At 43.7% G+C, this 15357-nt stretch overlaps 1 long non-coding RNA gene across 1 annotated transcript in view; it reads left to right on the top strand.

The window, feature by feature from the left end:
• LOC146798357 (uncharacterized) overlaps positions 1 to 11869 on the top strand; it is a 175226-nt gene extending 163357 nt beyond the window's left edge. The window contains exon 4 of the long non-coding RNA XR_014968673.1: positions 11735 to 11869. This is a non-coding gene — a long non-coding RNA (uncharacterized LOC146798357). The remainder of the gene's footprint in view (positions 1 to 11734) is intronic.
• Positions 11870 to 15357: the final 3488 nt, after the last annotated feature.

Below are 15357 nucleotides of genomic sequence, written 5' to 3' on the forward strand. Positions count from 1 at the left end.
AAGAAATGTAAAGCAACGCAGTAGCTTGCGCTTCTGTACGTGGCATTTAGAGCTGATAGACTTTCCATGGCTGGAGCATTGATGTTCCCATGCATCCAACCATTGATATGATGCAATTCCGGTTTATAAAGGATCGTAAACCTGGGATTTAGTCAAATCGGTATGCCACCCGGAGGATGGCATAAGGAGCAGAAAAATCTTTTCTTTCCACTTTCTCTGCGCGATGCATTCTGCTTCACACATAGAAAGACGAAAATGCCTTTTTGAATTGTTTTTGAGCAGGAAGGTATACCTCCTTGCTCAAAAACAATCCTGTTTGTAACGCAGGCACCCTCGCAGCATGGCACAAGGGTTACTTGCTTTTGAACTAGGCAGCATAAGAGGCGGCTCCTCCGCTAAGGCAGAGGAGCATCGCCCCACTGCCTTTTTTCAGCACGACAAAGAAGGAAAAGGATAATGATAATAACGAGATGTTATTTTCATTTTATTTTTCTGTACTGGGGCAGTTTTGTGGGGCTGGGCTAAGCTGCGCAGGGAGAATAAGTGGTGGCACCCTCCTAAGTGCGCATAAATGTTTGGCCGGCACTCTGGGGCCGGCCAAACATTCATGTGCACTTTGCATGTTCTCTACCCAGGCTGCTTTACAGCCTGGGTGGAGAACATGCCCAGGCTTCCATTCCCCATCTAAGCACTGAACCATGGTGCTCAGACCAATCGCAACGCTGAATTGCAGCATTGTGATTGGCTCAGGGAAGCCTGGATGCTTACCAATCACAATCCTGCATTGCAGCATTGTGATTGGCTCAAGGGAGCCTAGATGATTACCAATTACAACACTGTGTTGCAGCATTGTGATTGGCTATGCGGAGCCTATCCTGCTTCCTGCTCCAACAGAAGCCAGGAAGTGGACGGGAGAGAGGAGGCGGCCAGCCAGCAGGTAAGTAATTTTTTTTCCTACCCCCATTCCCTCTTTTCCCCCTTCACTGCCCACCGCTGATTCGCAGGAGCTGCCGCAACTGTGCCATATCTTAATAGATATGTCCATTTCTTCTCTGTCTGTTGCACGTAGAGGTGGGTGAGCCAACAAATTCACAGGGAAAGCCGAGCTAGAGCTGAGCCAAAGGTCTGGCCTGGATCTTAGAACCCATGTACGAGCAGAGCCCTGAAAATGTTTGCTATGTAAATGAAACGACAACCAACAACTAAAATATCATATAGTCTATTTACAATTCAAAAAAGTGTATTTCTTTAACAGGTGGAAGATTTGTCATTATTAGGTCACACTGAAGCACTGAACTCAAAATTATATTTTTAAAAGTGATAGTTTTTAAACATGGACTATTAGTGAACAAAGAGGCTTGATAATTGTCATGTAAATTTTATACTGGCCCAGATATTTATAGTGCAACATTATAATCTATTAAATCAAACACAATATGTTTTTGTATAACTGATATTCTGAACTCACATGTTAAAAGTGCTTTCATACACGATAATAAAGAAAAAGAACTTCAGCGGAGAAGCCATGATTTATCCAGGTTTTCTGGTTTGCCTTTGTGTAAAGCAGCCAATAAATGTGCATCTACTTGCCTTTCCCTATGTTGACATTGTTTGTGCATTTTTCTGCACTTTGTAAATAGAGGTAACTCGGCCTGAAGGTATTGGAGCGCTTTACATGAGCACCAAGTTACATTACACATGGTCAACATATATTGTTTATAGAGATGGGGGCAATAAAGTGATTTACCCAGAATCACTGGCTGCTAAGCCGATACCATGACTCGAACCTAGCTTCTCAAGTCAAAACTCAGCCGCTCTTACCATAATGCCACATCAGTGGTACAGGGAGGGAACGAGGCAGGCAGAAATCACATGAAAGCTTGGCCTATCATGGGCTTGAGGTTCCAACAGGACCTCGAGCTGAGCCAGAACCAAGCTTCAGACTCGAGCCTGGCAAAATGTCAGTGGCTTGCCCACCTCTAGTTTTATGCAATGCCGTGCATATGGCCTGGTACTCCCCCAAGTCCCCTCTTTACCTTTGGTACCCACAGCCCTTGTCCCGCTGAGGTCTCCCTCCATCCTACAAGGCAAGTATTGAGACCACACCAATTTTTGGATTTCTTTGGATTAGGGGGAGTAACCCCCCGGCCGTATTTATTGCAAAATTAAAAACATTATTTATTAAAATGATGTACAATTACGCAGAAAGGCCAAATACATTGTTAGACAGATGATGTCACATGGCTATCCTTAACTTCTAATACACACGACACTCCTACCGTAAATCTAACAATGCATATATTCACTTTCTGCGTGTCCCCTCTAGAGCCTACGGCACGGTCAATGACTGGCAGCCTCCAGATCACAGCAGACTAGCAAACTACGCGAAATTACTTCGCCGGAGTTGGCTTGCGCAGGGGGTACAGCTTATCGGACGGATACTTTCCCCCGGGCCCCCCCTGCGCCCTGTGCCTTAAACTCCATAACGGGGCTGCAGAAATTCTGCATACTTGCGCCCTGATGCGCGTGCGGGGGTGGCCACAGGCCCACTGGAGAGAATGACTCCCCCAGCCCCTGCAACCGCATTAAATTGTTTTTTGGTAAAATTTAAGGAGGACAGCGAGAATAACTGTTCTATTATTATCATGGGTGATTTTAATATTCACAGATGCCCAGAAAAATGCTTACTGACAGATCCCTTAGGTCCATTAGAGTCGAGGGAGGTCCATTTTTATCACTCACCACAGGGTGACCTTTTGGAAATAATCCTCGCCGATTATGGCCTGTTACTCCCACCTATGGTGGCTGAAAACATCCCTACGTTTAAAGGGAACGGTAAACACTCTGTGATCGAATATATTTTTGTCAGTACAGTTTTGGGGAACAGGATTATTGGATATTCAGCAGCCTGGACACATTTTAGTGACCATAATCCTGTGGCCCTCATTTTGTCTGATCTTTTCTTACAACCTGTCATGACCCATGATAAAACGGATAAATCTTACATCCGCCCCACAGACCAGGACCGTAGGATCAGATGGAATAAAGTTATTCCTGATAATTTTTTCGCTAACTTAAAAGGGAAGGTTGTCCCAGAGTTGATTACGTGCCTTGACCAAGAAGCAGGGAATGCGGAAGTACTAGGGGCGTACTCTGTAATCTGCTCTCAGATCTCTGCAGATCTTCGGTGCCCTGCTAAAACAACGGATAAGGCTGAGTTGGGATGGTTTGACAAAAACTGTTCACTGGCCAACAGAAAGCTGAGGGCGGCCTTGAGCAGCAACCCATTGAATCGGTCTACCGTAGCCCAGCTTAGGAAAGAATATAATAAAACTCTGGAAACTAGGAAAAAGGAGATCCGGGAGGACGCGTGGGAAGAACTTTCTTCCGTTGACGTCCTTCGTAACAGTGCAAAGTTCTGGTCCGTGGTTAATAAACCTTATTTTCGTGACCCCTGTAATAACCAATTAGACTGCGGTATTGGTGTTCACCAGTGGCTCTCTCACTTTAAGTCAGTCTATGAAGTGGGCACAAATGGAGGGTTGAATCCCCCCCTTCCCACTATGAATCAATATACTTTATCGGTAACCAGGGGCGAGGTAGTTGAGGCCATCGGTAAGATGACGAGCAATAAGGCTCCAGGACCCGATGGCGTCCCATCGGACCTTTTTAAATCAGACATTGAGACTTGGTCTACAGTTCTAATGAATATTTTTAACAGGGTCTGTGTCGCAGGCATTCCGGATACCTGGTCCGAGTCTGTGATCATACCCATTTTTAAAAAGGGTAATCGAGGGGACCCTAGTTGTTACCGTCCTATCTCCCTTATTGATTCCACAGTAAAAGTCCTGGGGCGAGTAGTCCTGGGTAAAATAACAGAATGGTTGGAGGATACCAACACCCTTTCATGCCTACAATATGGGTTCCGAAAGGGACGGGGCACTATAGACCAATGCCTGAATCTTTACCTATTAATAGGTAAATATACCATAGCCAAGAAAGGGACGTTATATCTTGCCTTTATGGACCTATCCTCGGCCTTCGACCGAGTGAATCGGTCGAAATTGTGGGAACTTCTTCTCAAGTGTGGCGTAGATGAGAATATCGTCTATTTTTTAGCTGATCTTCATAGAGATCTCTCTGCCACTGTTAGATTCGACCGCTTGGGCAACAGCACTAGCAAGATTGGAATCTCTAATGGTGTGAGGCAGGGCTGTATTTTAGCTCCCCTGCTTTTTACACTTTATATTAACGACCTTGCCACTGCCTTAACTGAGTCATGTAAGGACATTCCTAGGGTAGGGAAGCATCATATTCCTGCACTATTATATGCAGATGATGCTGCATTGTTAGCACGCACGGCAGTAGGGCTTCAAAGTCTTTTAGATACATTCGCTGATTTTATGAAAAGACTTGATTTAAGCGTGAATTTCGCTAAATCTCATGTTATGACTGTAGGTTGTAAACCCAAGAAAGCTAAGACTATGCTCTGTGAGGGTCATGTCCTATCTAGAATTACCAGTTTCCCTTACTTGGGGGTCATCTTTGATGATAAGTCTTCATGGGCCCCTCAATTAGCAGCAAAACGAAATGCCTTTGCCAGATCAATCATAGGTGTGCTGGATTTTGCTCGTAAACTGGGAGTGAAGCCTATGCAAGCTATATTGAACATCTATGCAGCTAAGTGTATTTCTATAGCCATGTATGGTGCGGACCTGTGGGGATTCAAAAACGTAAAGGAACTCCAGGTGGTAGAGGACAAGTTTCTTAAATCCATTCTATCACTTCCCCAGGCAGCCTCTGGTTATATTGTCCACCAAGAATGTGGGGCTGGTTATTTAACTGACCGGGTAGCATTAGCCCCTTTACTAAAATGGTTATCAATTTGGCAAAACCCGGAACTTGAGCTAAATCGTGAAATTATAAAAGATTGTTTATCTCTCGATTTCGGAATGGCTATTCCCTGGCTGCGCTATGTTAAGAATCTAACTAACGAAATAGGTCGCCCAGATATATTTGATAACCCTAACAACCTGTTAAAGGGGGACACAAAATGGGTAAAGGATACATACAAGCATAGGACAACCTTAGCTAGAGAAGAAAAGGAGTTAATAAAACCTACGGTAAAAGCCCATCAGCTAATAATTACCTCTAGTAGTATAGAACCCTACTTGACCATAGTGAACAACATGAATCATCGCTTCTTATTGACCAGGTTTAGATTGAACAAATACCATCTTTTGCTTACTGATTCTGTAGGTTGGATGAAGGACAGGGACCTGGAGATCTGTTCTTGCGACAGATTCTCACTCAAGGATACTGCTCATTTTCTCTTCTTTTGCAAACACCTGTCCCCTCTCCGTAAAAAGTTTATCATCCCCCTTATTAAAAACAAAGGATTTAGACAAGTCAAACCTGCTCTTTTGTATCTCCAGCTGCTAGGTACTACTTGGGAGATTTTTAATATAGCTAATTTTTTGGCTATTGCGATGAGATTAAGGAAAAAAATCAAGTGGACATAGTGTTGTTTATAATTATTTTTGAACTCTGATCAAATTTGACCAAGTCTTATTTTTATCATTGTTTTAAACCTATTTTAAATGCTATTTATTATGTATTTGATGTTTTGCACTTTTATGGTTCTTGATATGAGCCGAATAAAGTAATCTTGACTGACTGACATTCCTGACCAACACAATTAAATTGCCTGCCTTAGGGGATGGTGGGTGTGGAAAATACATTACGGGCCGCTGGTGGCTCGAGTGCTGAGCCCGTGGGAAGAGCAGAACAAGAGACTGTTCTGCTCCCCACACCCCCTTTTAAGGGGGGGGGCACGGGCCAGGCCGGTCTAAGCTGGCCGCACCCCCATGCTGGATGCCCACGTGAACCGGAAGCACTAAAGTGCTTCCGGTTCACGCCCCTCTGAGACGCCCCTATTGGACGCATAATGGGGAGGTGGGAGTGCTCCCACCTCCTCCTTTCCCCCGGGGTCCGGTCCGCCCGCCATAATGGCGGCGCGCGCTAATTAGCGCTCGGCCTTTTCCATATGGCCTGGTACTCCCCCAAGTCCTCTCTTTACCTTTGGTAGCCACGGCCCTTGTCCCGATGAGGTCTTCCTCCCTCCTACAAGACCACACCAATTTTTGGATTTCTTTGGTTAGGGGGAGTAACCCCCGGCCGTATTTATTGCAAAATTTAAAAAAACATTATTTATTAAAATTATGTACAATTACGCAGAAAGGCCAAATACATTGTTAGACAGATGATGTCACATGGCTATCCTTAACTTCTAATACACACAACACTCCCACCTTAAATCTAACAATGCATATATTCACTTTCTGTGTGTCCCCTCTAGAGCCTATAGCACGGTAAATGACTGGCGGCCTCCAGATCCCAGCAAACTAGCAAACTACGTGAAATTACTTCACCGGAGTTGGCTTGCGCAGGGGGTACAGCTTATCGGACGGATACTTTCCCCCGGGCCCCCCCCCCTGCGCCCTGTGCCTTAAACTCCATAACGGGGGCTGCAGAAATTTGCATACTTGCGCCCTGATGTGCATGCGCGTGCGGGGGTGGCCACAGGCCCACTGGAAAGAATGACTTCCCCGGCCCATGCACTCCGGCAGCCTACCTACCGGCTGTCACTGCCCCTGGAGTTACATGGTTCTGACCGCTAAGGACCGAAGACTATGCTTACCAATCATGACCTTACCGCCACAGGACAGCATAGTTGCCCGACTATCTGTCCTCCCCCTCAGCCCACTAGGAAGGTCATGCCCTGTAACTCGCCTGCCCTGAGACTCAACTACAACCCTTTGTCCCAGGCGAGCCGGGTAGTTACCCCCTAGGTGCATGCCCATGTAACTATACTCTCGTTCCCACATTACGCACCATGGCCTCGGGATACTGCAAGCAAACATAAAATTAGTGAATCCGTCAGTGTACTGTCCTACTGACAGGCTAAAAACGTACACTACTGTGCATGATACTATGTACCAGTGCACTGAAGCAAACTTCTCCCTGAGTCACAGGGTAAAGAAGCTTGCCATTCACGTGAAACAGAACCAATGGGCTAACTCTATTCCTGTTCCCAACTTACGCCACATGACCTCGTGAAACTGTACGCAAACATGAAAATAGAACATCCGTCCGTGTATTGCCCTACTGCCAGGCTAAAACTTCCACTACTGTGCATGATGCTATGTACCAGTGCACTGATGCAAACTTCTCACTGAGTCACAGGATAAAAATTGCAATTCATATGAACAGAACCGATGGCCACAGCAAATCAGCTGAAACCAACCCGGCGTCGTGGATGGCGAAACTCATGACTCCTGAACTGGAAGATGGTGAGGCGTGACCCATCGCCACGTACCAGAAGAGGCCCTGACAGCTCGCCATCATTGCGGTGTGGGTCACCTCACAGATGTCAGGTGGCCCGAGTACTGAGCCCGTGGGGAGAGCAGAACAAGAGACTGTTTTGCTTCCCACACCCCCTTTTAAAGGGGGGGCACGGGCCAGGCCGGTCTAAACCGGCCGCACCCCCATGCTGGATGCCCGCGTGAACCGGAAGCACTTTAGTGCTTCCGGTTCACGCCCCTCTGAGACGCCCCTATTGGACGCATAATGGGGAGGTGGGAGTGCTCCCACCTCCTCCTTTCCCCCGGGGACCAGTCCGACCGCCATAATGGCAGCGCGCGCTAATTAGCTCTCGGCCTTTTCCAGCATCTCCCCTTGCTGCTCTTCCCTGCATTGCGTGAAACATTAGCAAATATGCACCTCTGTGTCCTACTTTCATTTCTGTAACCACTCTGTCATATTCTGCAGCCTAGCCGCTGCCACTGAATCCTATTGTCAATGACTGCACTTCTTACAATCATGCACATTCATCCTTTCACATAACCCAGCATTCAGCGACTCATTCATCTACACAGACTAACACAACAAACTTAGCCATCAAGTGTCAACCATATAACTAATAAAATGCCAAGCTTCACTGCTTTGCCAAAGCTTGTTTTATTTTAAATCCCCTTACCTTTTTCCTCTTCTTTAATTGCTTTTCTTATGTACCCAGATTTCTTTTATTTTCTTTCTCATTCTGTGAGTCATGCCTGCTATGCATTTCGTGCACCGAGGGCTTCCTGAATAGGTCTGAGTATGAGTAGATGTGACTTGCTGTTGTAGTACTCCAGATGAATACAAGGGCAAGTCACAGCAGCATCTTTGTGATTCAGGCGTTGAAGTTCTGATACCAAACAAGAACCAACGAAAACAAGACAGTTGCATAAAATCTCACGTGATAACTTTTTCGAATGTCGCTTTCTTATGTTTGAGCATAGCAACATAAGATGCAAAGTGTAAGTATCCTATGGTGCAGTATAGCCATTATCGTGCCTATAGGAACTTGCATTCACTCTTCTCAAGAAAGCAACAACACCCATAGGTGCTTCCATGTGAAACCACCGTATACCCTGGTAGCACATCTTGCTACCTTCCTTATAAGCACCTTGAAGTTAAACTTTAGCAATTGCCCCACAGGGACCTAGTTCCCAAGAACAGACTGTTTCAGTGGTACTCTTGGTCTTAAACGTATTAGACTTAGCTTTAAGTGGGATAAAACAAACTGGGTGGGGGTCTCTCAAATGGGCGTGGTCGATGTAATTAAAGGCGTTACTTAAAAACACATAAACTAAAAAGCTGTGCTTAGCATAGGGTGCCGCCCCACTGGTATTTTGCTACTTCTGTCTTCCTACCCAGATATATAATACAACAGGTAATATTATACATACAACAAGCCAGGACTATTGGCTTTGTCCATGGTTGTTAGTTGCATAAGATAAATAAGCAACAACTATGGCTCCATCGTATATAATATTGAAAATACTTCCGTTCTGAAATGACGAGAATGTGCAAAATACTATAACGAGTCTCTTTGAGGTTACATCAAAGGCAGTGAGGGGTGGAAATGCTGCAGAGTTAAGATTTTTTTTTTTTTCATCCTGAGAGTGAGGGCAAAAATGGAGAGCACGATAGAGACCCGTTTCAGCACCTGCGTTTTAGAACTGCCGGTGCTGAGCCCTGGCAGGACCCGGCCCACTTAAAGCCCTGCCTGTTGCCTTGAAAGCAAAGCACACCACGATCTTTCCCTCTGCTAGTGCATGCATCGCAGCCGAGCCTTAATTGAACTTGTTAACTTTTCAGTGTCAGACTGCTCTGTAAAAAACCCACGCCGCATTTGACTAAATGTTAATTTATTTTATATTTCTGCTTTAGACGTCTTTGGGGTTTTCCAGGTTGTGGCACAATTTGGGTTATTGTCTTGAGTCCCTGACATCTCTTTCTTGAAGGACATGTCGTCTCTCATCAAGTTGTCAACATCTTCGAAACTGCATCACCTGTTGGATCCATGGCCCTTCCTGGTGCCAGGCTCACATCCTGCCAGGCTGTGAGTCATCAGTAGAGGCATGTGAAGGTATCCGGCCAGAGCCAACCGCACAAAGCAGGCGGCTCTTTTCTGAGCCCCTGGCAAAAACATCTGAGAGACGGCCCTTGGTTGACAAAGGATACAACCCGCAAGGAAAGAGATGCCTGACTCATGCATACTGTCTTCCTACTCAGAAAGGGGGGTGCGTGACCCATTTAAAGAAGCAGTGTGCAAATGCCAAAGCTGATGGATCTCACCAGACATTAATATGCATTGTTTACCTTCCTGTCTAGAACAAACAAGGATTTCCAGAGCTGCACACGTGTTGCCTACTGGTGGAATGAGAAGGGTGCAACCACAAACCACAGTGGCATAGAGGCACTGAAAAAGGAGAACTATCAATCTAACTACAGAAAATAAGCATTGTCTTCAGGGCTGGTGCAAGGATGGGCAAGCTGGCATTCTTAGACGGCTGTCAGTATCCTGCACTGCTGTACTGGGGTCAGTAGAGTCCATTTGGGGTATCCCCAATATATAAGCACCACCTGTTCTACATTAAGGTGACAGGCTTGCTAAAAGCCCCTACAGCAGGAGTGCGTCAGATCGCAGCTAAAGGCATGAAATACGGCGAAACGACTAGGGGAGCGAACATGCCAAGACGGCAAAATGTAATTTTGCCTTGGGTTCTGAAATTCCTTGCAACTAAGCTACAAAGCATGCATCACATCTTACATGTCTGAAGCAATACAGGATTAACATGTCAAAACAGTGCATGTTATAGAAACAATTGTGCAGTGGGGTACAGTGGAGTTTTTAAAGCATTCTGTGCATTTATTTCAGCAAAGTAGGATACATCTGTAAAATGCTTTCGGTGTTCTGGAAAGAACTTGGAAAACTGGTTCAAAACTGCACTATATATATTTTTTCTTTTGGGGACATGAATAAATCTTGGCCATGGAAATTGCACAGGGGGTTAGTAGGGTCTCCCATCGACCATTTTGCAAAGAATGTGTAGAATAAAGAGAATCAAAACATGATACTTTTCAAAGAAACAAAATCCAAGCCAACTTACAGCCACAAGAGCCTTTTGCTACAAGTTGCCATAGAAGCACTACTGCTTAATAATAATCCAGTAGATTCCAGACCTCCCACCAGATCCACAAAGGAAAGCTGACGCACATGGGGAGCCTAGTCAGGAAGTCAGGCCTAGATCATCGGAGATGGTGTCAAAGTCATGAAAAGGTACACTAGAAAATCAGTATGGTCACTATACAGAAATAAAGGACAGCCGTGGTTATTACTTTGATAAAGAATACCTTTAAAAAGTAATATATTCAAATTTTAAATAAATAATGGAAAACACGAATTTCTACTACAAAAAGGCACTTGTTAATCAAAATCCATTGATTGCTGTGCTGCTTGTAATCACTCTGCTGTTTGCAAACTATTGTTCAAAATGAATGCTGATCACAATATTTGGCATAGGAAACAATAGGCCATTGTTATTCTATAGAGTGTCAGCCCCTGTGCTTTAAATGAGCTGGGAACTGTCCGGTACTAAGAATCCGACCATCTAATTTTCCATTTAAACCATTGGTCAGCACCATGGATAGATCCGTACCTGTCTAGAGTGCTGCAGTAATTGAAGATAAAAGTCTATGGTGGTCCTCGTGGAGTTACTCAGGAGAGAAAACAATGGGGGATATGTACAAGTAAGTGGCGGAGCGTGGCATTAGCCTCTTGGGCTTAACGACACGCTCCGCCACTTCGGAAACGCAAGGCTGCGCCATATTTACAAGAATGTGGTGCAGCCCTGCGTTTCCCCCTGCGAAGGCGCTAAGTTTAACAACTTAGCGCCAACGCAGGCACCCTTGCACCAGAGTGCAAGGGTGTCTGTGTGCAGGGGAGGATTATTTATGTGTAGGAAGGTCTCCTATCCTGCACATAAACAATCCTAAAATGCCATTTTGTAACTTTCATGTGTGCTGCTTCATGCATTCAGTTGCATAGAACCTATAATACATTTGACAAAAACTGTACCTATATCCAAGTCCTTGACGTTGTTTGTTTTTTGTGTTCTAATGTTCCTGAACTTCTTCTATTGATATCTCATGACTTACTCAAGACATACAGGTTGGCATCACAAAATGTTATCTTCAGTGGTGTGTGGGGTCTCATGCTAGACAACCTATTAGGTGTGATGGCCCACATTTTTTAATGTATGTCTTTCCAAGTTACTCATATGCAAAAATATCTTCATATGCATAAATGTAATATATGCTTTTTTATTATTCTTTATTTGTTCAGATGCTTTGTAAAGTGGTACAAGTTTCCTTGTGCTTGCCTTAGAGTACTTGACAGATGGGTGAAGAGGTACACAACGAGATGGCGGGAAGGCGAGAGTCCAGACGGATGGGTAGTTAGCCTTATTCTGTTTTGAACTCGGATGAATAAAAAAGTTTGAATATGTCAATTGTCAAATGTTTTCTGAAATGCATGTGATTTGGAGTCTAGGCTCTTGTACACTCAGAAACTTTTCTCTTGAAAGATCATTGATTGATACAATGGGCGACTATTGAATGAAGGGCACTGGTTGCACAGAGATGTGATGCCAGTTTCAGTTGGTATACCAGGCCCTTGCCCCAGTAAGCTTTACAGATAGTGCACAAGAGCTTAAATTTAATCCTGATGTCCACTGGTGGGAAGTGCAGTGCTTTAAGGGTGGGTTTTTATGTGGCCCTTCTTGTATAGGTTAAGGCAAAGTCTGTCTGTCTGTTTATTCAGTGTTTGGAGTCCGACAGTGAGGTTTTCTTTTTGGAAAGGTCAGTTCATGTGGTATCACTGCCATCAAGACACAAGAACGAGGGTCACTAAGGTTTCACTCTCCAATCGCTGTGAAGGGTTGTTAGATTTTACAAAGAATATGAAAGGAAACTCCTTTAACGAAGCCACTTCTGGAAAAAAAGTTCTCCAAAAACACCTTCCCTATGTTTCAACTGAATGAGATCACCCAGGATGAGCAATCCATATTGACGAATGTCTTTTTTCTCAGGATTGCATAGTTTTCTCTTTTGCCTTTCCAGTTTACACTCCTTCTCCTTATCTTTTGTTTTCTTTCCTCTTCTCATAATTGCTTTTGCTATACCCGGGCAATTACTCTCCATCAGGATCATTTCTTCTTTACTCCAGCCCTCTACTTTTTCCTAAACCCCTAGTACCTTTAAACGTTCATATGCCCTTGTCATCCACCCCCACCTATACACTTGTTTCTTAACTGCTTGCCTATACCCTTGTATCTTTACCTAAATTCTAATGCGTTTTCCCCAATCAATATTCCTATACCTCGACAATAGCCCAGTACCCCTGCACCTGCCTATACTCTTGTAATTCTACCTCCACTCTGGCACCTTGACCCCTGTCTTTATAGTGGAACGTATACCTCTAAATATAACATTGTATTTCTGCCCCTACTTAGATGATAGCTACACCATAGATTCTCTTCACGTCTTAACTTCTTGTGTCTTTAGTCCTACCCCAGCAGTTTTTATCGTCTGAAATGAGAAAACTCACATGGCCCTGCTGCCTTAAACCACTTAAGGTTATTGGCGGTCATGACACGTTGGGGGAGCTCATATAGGAGGCAGGACTCATTCACTTACAGTGTTCTCTCCACACAGTCTTCCTGTAAATATATATTTCCAGCATTGGCTGTCTTGCTGAGGACGGATTTATGGAAGAATTTGGAGGATAGGTTGTTTCGTTGACATGAAATTGTTTGCTTTTATGGCTCCTTGTCGTACTCTATTGTAGGTAAGCGTATGTATGTATATGTTATCTTTGAAAAGAAAAACAAAGTTGAACCATAAAATATTTTTGTTCATGCCCTAGCTGTGGTAAACTATTTATCACTTGGTGGAACCCTTTGTCATCACCGACACCAATTTTCAGAATTTTACGTCCCCAGTTTTGGGAATGAGGGAATCTGATACAATATAGATATTGGAAATATTGCTGACAAGAGACTAAATACCCACACGTTGTCACACACGAGTGTTCACCTGCTCAGGCATGAACTCTGCCAAGAAAGGACAAAAAGGCGCCATTTTGAGGAGATCAGGTCAAAAGTAATATTCTGCAACACTGGTTTGATTGTACATGCGAGCAAATGCTTTTACGGGTATAAATTTGAGTTTTATGGGTGCAAAAAATGTATGCTAAAAATTAAGGGGCAGATTTACAAGCCCCTTGCGCCACGCTTGCGTCACTTTTAACATGGCAAAAGTTACGCAAAAGTGGTGCAAGGGGCTTGTAAATCTGCCCCTAAGTGATTTGCACAAAAGTTAAATTTTCGCACATAAATTCAACTTTGGTGTGCACCTAACTTTGAGAATTGGTCCCATTTTCTAGATGTTGCCAGGACGAAATCTGATATTTGCATAATTTCAGCTCCTAACAAGAGGGCTCAAATACACACATAAAATACATTTACAAATAATGAAACTAAATTTAATTTATTTACTTAGTCACTGGTTATCCTGGAAATCTTGAGTGCATTTTGCCTTTGTGAACCTACGATGGACACTCCTATTCTAGAGGGTAATGTGTACTACTGCATCTGTTTTCTCTTGTCTCTCTCGGTCTGGAAGGGGATCATGTTGATGTTTATTCTGTAAAAGGGGTATCAGGGAGGCATTAGGATATTGCCTGATACTGCCCCTAGATGTGATCAGCTGTTTCCAGAAATATTCCTGAACCACTTGTGGAGTAGTATGGATGAGAGCCATTCAATTTCAGTGTCAAGAACTCATTTTTGCAATGATCTTTCGGCACATATTAACTGTTCCACAAATTTAAGCCAAAGCTAGCCATACTGTTGTTCTGAATATTTTGACATAGCTTTTGACTCTGTTGGCGTAGAACCGGGGTGAGTAAACCCAAGAAGAAGTCATAGATCCAGAATGTTTTATATATGTTGACTCTCTTGAGTGACACATTGTTACAGAGGTGGTTGAGATCTTCCAGAAGCCAGTTAGAGAATATATGAGTTCAAGTGGGCTTCAACGGGGGAAGGTGGGTGCTGGGACGTAACAGAACCCCAGTTTAACCTATACATTGGAGGCAAGCCTACTGATGATCAGTTAGATGCATATCATTTCATAAACTAGAAACTCATTCAGTTTAAACCAGCTGTGGCCTAATCTAGCAAACAAGTTACAAAGTCAGACTGTTGAAGTCCCACTGAGCTCAAAACTCTATGATGGACCAAATTTGTGAGTGATAAAACAATGCCCCAAAACTCACCAGTGCTATAAAAATGGCTAGAACTTTTATGTTAAGGAGTAAATTGGAATTTCGAAATTGAGGATACTTACAAGTACTAAGGGCCAAATTACAATGATGGCGGACTTACCGTCCAACATTGCTTCGGTCGTGGGACCGTCAGGGGTGTAATCATTTTCACCCCCGCAGTACTATCTAATGGGGCGACTTTGAAATAATGGAATGCTCATGATAATAGAGATAACATCCATTGTGTAGGGACATAAGGAATGGACGTATAGTCCATATTTGTATATGTCTGTATTTTTTCTTCTCTTTTGTTTTGTATAATGGACGGATGTTCATTCAATTATATGTAAAATGAATGTGTGAAATTGTTTTCGGTATATTGATAAAAAAGTTTTTCCAAACATTACTGTGTCCAAACAATGATAAGATAGATAGATGATTGATTTCTGCGTATAAATAATTTTGTGGTGAAGGAATAATTTATGGTGTCCTTCATATTTTGAAAATGATTTTTTGATCTATTCCTTCGCATCACTTAAAGGGGTGGCAACACCGGGGCCTTTGAGTATGGATATTAGATAAAAGTGGATAGACTCAATTTTTATATATCTGGGTGTTTCAGCAAAGCCAGTATGTCTCAC

The sequence above is a fragment of the Triturus cristatus genome, chromosome 9 (assembly GCF_964204655.1).
Source record: "Triturus cristatus chromosome 9, aTriCri1.1, whole genome shotgun sequence".
NCBI lineage: Eukaryota > Metazoa > Chordata > Amphibia > Caudata > Salamandridae > Triturus > Triturus cristatus.